This window comes from Pavona decussata, unplaced genomic scaffold, assembly GCF_977016875.1.
Source record: "Pavona decussata unplaced genomic scaffold, jaPavDecu1.1 SCAFFOLD_207, whole genome shotgun sequence".
Taxonomy (NCBI): Eukaryota; Metazoa; Cnidaria; class Anthozoa; order Scleractinia; family Agariciidae; genus Pavona; species Pavona decussata.
In genome coordinates this window covers 2044152-2050338 of record NW_028145612.1, presented here as the reverse complement: position 1 = coordinate 2050338, position 6187 = coordinate 2044152, and the positions used below count along the sequence as shown (strand labels likewise).

The following is a 6187-nucleotide window of genomic DNA, read 5'->3' as shown; positions in this document are numbered from 1 at the left end:
CTCAGAGAAAATATTAATTATATAAATTTGGCAGCCAAACACGGCAACCGGCAGTACAAAGTTTGTTTTGAAACATTTATAGTCTGTAATTTATAGTTTTGTGTTCGTTTTCGTGTACTTTGTTTTTAATCAAGAATGTCTTTTAGAGAATTTCATTGTAGTACTCAGCTTGAAAAACGTTTACTGCGTATTTTGTTGCATATTTTGTCGTCTTCGCTTGCGCTTCCTCGAAGAGGTCGTCTAGCTCACGATCACTGCGGAGGCAGGCAAAGCGCTGTGGTTCTTCTTTCTTTTGCTTTTTTTCCTCGGGCTCAGTGGGGAAGAAATAGGCAAAGCCCAATCCAAATTTGGGAAACTTTTCTCCGTTTCCTTAACAGTTGTACATGAAATTATTTTGCGAGTCTTGCGAAAGTTTTCAAATTGTGACGGGGGACAAAGAAAGCGTGACGTCACAGCCGTGTTTACATACTCTCATCAAAACACACCTATCGACCAATGAGAGCGCGCAGGGCATTCGTTTTCCATATAAGGTCAAACTACGGTATATGAGCTGATAACCGAGATAACCCACAAATGTGGTAAGCAAATACGGCGACGATGAAGCGATTCCTCAGTTTATTGTCAAATGGATCACAAAGTTGTGTTTTGTTCTTAAAATAACTCAGTTTCTCGTTTATGAACCTTGTTTTCAGCATCACCGAGCAAAGAAAGAGAATTCACAAAGAGCTAAGCCCCTTTTGCATCCTTTTCTTCTTTGTTGTGAAACTGACCCAATTAAAAGCCATGCATGCGCGTGTGCATTTGGCCAAGAAATTGTGGATCGTTGTTTTAGTAGAAATGAACTGTTTTTTAGAATTGTGCGCAATTTGCCGGGAAAAACAGTAGTTTCCTAAAAGCGTAACTCGCTTACAAACCAAGGGCCAAATCTGACAGAGGGCATCTTTACAAAACATTAAAATGCAAAACCAACTGTTACAGGAGACCTCTCTGTCAAAATTACATGAAAGCAGTTTCACCATTTCAGCATTTTGTGAGTTTTCCTGGAGACATAAACAGCCTAACGAGTGCATTTTCTAAATATAAAGGAGGCCTATTATTTGTGGACGGTTAATTGCTCGCTGCGATATCATGGCTCAGCAACAAGTATCAAAATATTTTCCTTTTTAGTTAGTCTTGCGCCATGCTTATTAATTTCGGGCGTCCAGAAGTACGTATTTTCGAAATAACGTTTACTAACACCTGTGTACTAGAAAACTGTGTTCGGCCACCTTAATGGAAGGTCGTGGCTTGGATTCCCGCCGGGTAATCAGACTTCCTTTTAAGAGATAAATTCATCGTGGATCATAGCTTTGACAAAATCAGCTTCATTGGGATTAAACTTCCACCTTGGAGGGGAAGGATTGGGTGGGTGGTGTTAATGTCGGTGAAGTCATCTAATTATACAGGATCAACAATTGTTCTACGAGGGCGTGCTGTATGTCAAATGATAACCGTTAAATGTTAACAGTTAGAGAGAGTTGTGCGTTGGAGTATCTGGCGCCATTTAGATGTCTTAAGATGTACGCAAGGCGTACATCTAAAGACATAGATGTACGTAAGGAAGGCGTACATGACACATTATTTGGAGCACCACAGGGTTGAGCTCATCGCTGAGTCACTGCCGAGTGAAGAAGAAGAAGAACCTTTATTGATTTATACCGCTCAGGGTAGCCCCTTCAGATGCAAAAAGCTGTCTGTCAGTACTGCCTCTTTCCTCGTGTTCAGTTGCTTCGAGACCAAACGTTGATAACACATTTTAAAATTGGGAAAAATATTTTGGAGATAGCCACTGTTTTCTTGTTTGTTAATAGTTTGCGATACTGACGATACCGTATTATACAAAACGTGTCTTTATTTTGAGATTATGCTTAGTTTTAATTATTAAAGGTTACTCTGTCCGGCGCCTTGAATGGTAATCTGTCTGAAAAGCGTCCGCCTACACCTGAATTATCCGATTCTGTAATGGCGGTCTCTGTTACAAGCTACACAGCTGAGGCGCCAGGTGTGGTATTTGCCAATGAATCTATCTCTCTGTTTCACTGTCTCTTCACTGACCTTCCATTCATAGCTCAGATCACTACTTCTGGGTCTTCATTCCAGCCTGCTAACCGATGTCTTTGTAGGTGTCAGTGATTTCCCAGCCTTCACAGAAGTCTATATATGTACAGATCTCTTCGTCCGGACATTTCCAGTTGTCTTCAAGCTGCCAGCATGAATTATAGATAAATTAGTCCCAACATTAAGGGAAATATAGATACAGTAAATGGAACGTAAAGAAGTATAGCATAATTATGCATTAAGCACAATTTTTTGGCGCCTTATGATCTGAACTGACTAATTAAATTTTTTGTTAAAGGAAACTAAAGTCACTCTTTGTCAAATTTGAGAACTCACCGAACTTGCTACAAATTAAATACTCACTTGCATTCATCTTGTTGCACCAAACATACAAAGGTTTGAAGAGGTAATACCATGTACAAGCAGAAAATTTCGTTCTCAGGCATATTAAGGCATGGCCAAAAGCCTAATCTGCATAAAAATCAGAAAACAGTCATAACATTTCGTACATTAAACAAAAAGATGTCAAACTTGGTAGTTATATAAAACTTGAGGACCTTAACTGATTTTTGCTTCAAAGCGATGAGCATTTTTGTCACGTGACCTGTAAATGATCATTGATTGTGAAAGACCTTCTAAGCCAAATGGGGTATATAAAATGAAATAGAATTAAATCTCTTTTGGTGTCATACGTTTACATGTCAAGGGCTTGCAATGAATTAGCCTTGTTTGTGTGTCCACATTAAATAGCAGTCCTGCAATTAAGGGAAATAGGTCACGTGACATCAGAAATGGCTTAATAACTTCTAATAGGAATGACGGGTACCACCATACAAGGCTAACTAATAATGAACCTTCATATTGTAATAGTATGACGCCCGAAAAGGTTTGATTATAGTTTGTTTTATATACCCCGTTTTACTTTAAAGATTTAAGGCGTTAATCATCATTTAATGGTCACGTGACCAAAATGTTCCACACTTTAAAGCAATAATCAGTTAAGGTGATCAGGTTTTATCTGACTGACAAGTTTGACGTTTCTTTGTTCAATCTACGAAATGTTATGATTGTTTTCTGATTTTATGCAAATTAGGCTTCTGGCCATGCCTTAATATGCCTGAGTTTTTCGTGTTCGTTTTTGCGTTGCTGCTGCTTAACCAGGTCAGCTTGGCAGCTAGGTGGGGGCCGGCGTATCGACAGATGCCTCCTTTTGGTAAAAGAGGTTCTATCCGTGGCAGATTCTTAAAGGTGTGTAATAACTGTCGCCTTTCTCCTGAACAAATATTTATATTGATATTGTTCTTTGATTCGAATAGTAAAGGTTTATTCAGTCTAATCGGTTTTAACTACTGAGCCTGTGTTAACTACCCAGGTGCCGATGAGTCATTGATCAAATCAGAAAAACTTGCCAGAGCACTTCAAAGCAGTATATTTTCCCGATACTGAGTGTTTGGAGAAATGAACTAAGGATTTTTTTAAAGCTCTTCTTAAGTGTTGTTTAACTGTCCAACATTGGTGGATTTCCCTAAAAATCATTTATGTTTTTACATTTCTATCGACTCAAGAAATGTGCAAGAAATTCAACATTCTCTGGTATATAAATAGTAGACAAGTTAAACAAAAGTCGGCGAGGAAACAACATGATGAACTGGTGATCAGCTTCGTCTGACTCGCTATGAATCAATAAAAACCTGCGCGTACTAATATCTCTTTCCAGCTTTATTTTGTTTCGTAGGGTTGTTGGCCGTTTCAACATTTTTTAAATTTGAAGCAAAACACGATATGATACAGTGTATGTTCTTTACATCCCTGCAGAATAAAGATACGGGAAATGTCGTTGGTTATGACGAAAGTCCTAGTATTGAGAGAGAAATGTCTCGTCAAGCAGAGGTAAGAGGAAATTGTTAGAGAGATGAACATGCCTGGCTGTCGAATGAGACTTCACTCAGTAGTAGGCGCAAAGGTGTAGCGCGAGGTCTATAGTTTTGATATATGGATGGAGGATAATCAACAGCTGTCCTGCACTGAAAACATTTTATCTACAGTGTTCCCTTCTCGGTCTACATTAACACCTTTTTAATTAACATTTTTGCTGGTTTCAAGAAGATGTCAGTGTCTATAAAAGTTTTGGCGAAACTAGTAACAAACTGATCAAATTCACGTTCGTCAAATTCATTATTTCAAATTTCAGTTAGCGTTCCTCTTTGGCACTTGAGGCTGTCATCTTAATTCTAACCAAGAAGGTGCGACAGTGCTTCGAAATGAGTTTTATTGCTAAGACAAATACAGTACTGCGAAAGTGAATACGACATGCAATGATTCGAAGCTGATACTGTTTGAAAATTATTTTCTTGAAGAGAAGTTAAACACTTCACATACTTGGTATAAAAAACCCAAATACTTTAAAAACTTAAAGATAATTTATGTTTACACAAACAAAGTACGTAGTATTTATTTTTATAGTATTGTGAGTCATTATATCTGGGAACTTTGTGTCAGTTTTGGACGCCATTTTATTAAGTAGGCAAACCGTCTTCAGATAAATTATTGTTTTTATTGCGATCTAAATTTGAGTGATCATGCCTTCCGCTTTTATATTAACTTCCATTCCATTTAGTTATTTTACTTGCTATCGACTTTCAGATATGTCCAACTCCTCGCTTCATTGCTTTTAATATTGTGAACATAATTCCTTTAGGATAAATAAAAATGTCCCTTGTTTTAACTCGGTAGGTGTTTATTGTAGAACGGCAGCATCAACACACACCGGCAAAATAATTAATCAGTAAATAAAACTACGTTTAGAGGGTCTGAAAAATAGCCCCGTTTAATCTCAATGAATGCAAGTAAACCCTTCGTTAGGCAAAACTCTGGGACTGAAATCTGAATTTTCTTTTCTCTTATTTTTTATTCCCCTTTTTACCAGCTTACGAGAAACTTCGAGTGATTTGTAAATAGTTCTTACGTCTTTTGTTCTAGATTTAAAACTGCAGTCATCAACAGTGACCTCTCAGGAGCAGGCACGTGACGATTAACGGATGTAGTGTGTTACAAAGTTAACTTTCATGGGATAATATAATATTTTTTCTTTTCATTAGATAATGTTGCTTTAATAAACCTCTCTTTTGGCTTGCAGTTATTTGCGCCTGGTTTCCTTAAATTAACGAAATAACGAAAAAGGAGTGTAAAATTTTACAGGTCAATGGTTGAAACGAGAAAGGTAAAATGGTGAATGGAGCCCAGTACCTCCTGTTCACCGGTCGGAAGTACTGGGTTCGATTCCTGTCAGGCGTGCCTGACATGAACATTCATCTTTCTCATTTTACTGCCGGGATTAACCTTTACAAATCTTCTCTATTCACCATCATGGCAGTAAGCTTCCAACAGTGTTGGTCCTAAAATTGCAGGACGGGTGTCACATGTGAGTTAACCTGTGAAAGCAAGATGTAACGTATTAGGTGAAAATATTGTTCACCGGCGAGGATATTCCCTGCCGTCTTTGTTTCAAGTCACATGTGAAACTTAGTTCGCCACCAGTCTCCCAGCAGCTCAGTGATTTGAACCTCCGAACGATGAAAGAGTCTCCGATCCTGCCGGGAAAATCGCCGGAAAATTGAAAGTGGCTTGACCCAATAAACCCACTAGTCAACGGGTAGGGAAAATAAAAACATGGTCGACAGTGAATTCGTTTCAATGTGATGGACTTATCTCGTTACATGACAGCTTTAATTAAATTCTTCCAGCGTCTTTGTTACGATCGAATTTGTAAGAAATGTTTAATCTTGCTTCGTGGAGAAATTTCAAAGCGATAGTTATCTCGTTTCTTGGTTTGTTGCTAACATTCGTTGATGACATGTTCGATGGTAATGTGGCCGAGTTAGTCGAATGTCACAGCTTTCACCTCTCACTCGTGGAACAGAAACTGGATTGCGGCCAAATATTTTAACAGATTTTCACAGATTATGGATGGGACGTTCCACTGGTATGTAGAAGAGTCTTTGAGGACGAGCAACTTTTGCAATTTATTTCTTTGAACTTGGGCTAAATCGCATGCTTCTGATAAATGCTCAAAGAAGACAAACTTTGTGCC

The 6187-nt window shown here is 38.3% G+C and overlaps 1 long non-coding RNA gene across 1 annotated transcript; it reads left to right on the top strand.

The window, feature by feature from the left end:
* The first annotated feature begins 2056 nt into the window (after positions 1–2056).
* On the top strand, positions 2057–5232 carry LOC146460861 (uncharacterized). The gene is made up of 4 exons (XR_014857555.1): positions 2057–2534; positions 3222–3345; positions 3913–3987; positions 5077–5232. It is a non-coding gene; the product is annotated as an uncharacterized LOC146460861 (long non-coding RNA).
* The last annotated feature ends 955 nt before the right edge of the window (positions 5233–6187 follow it).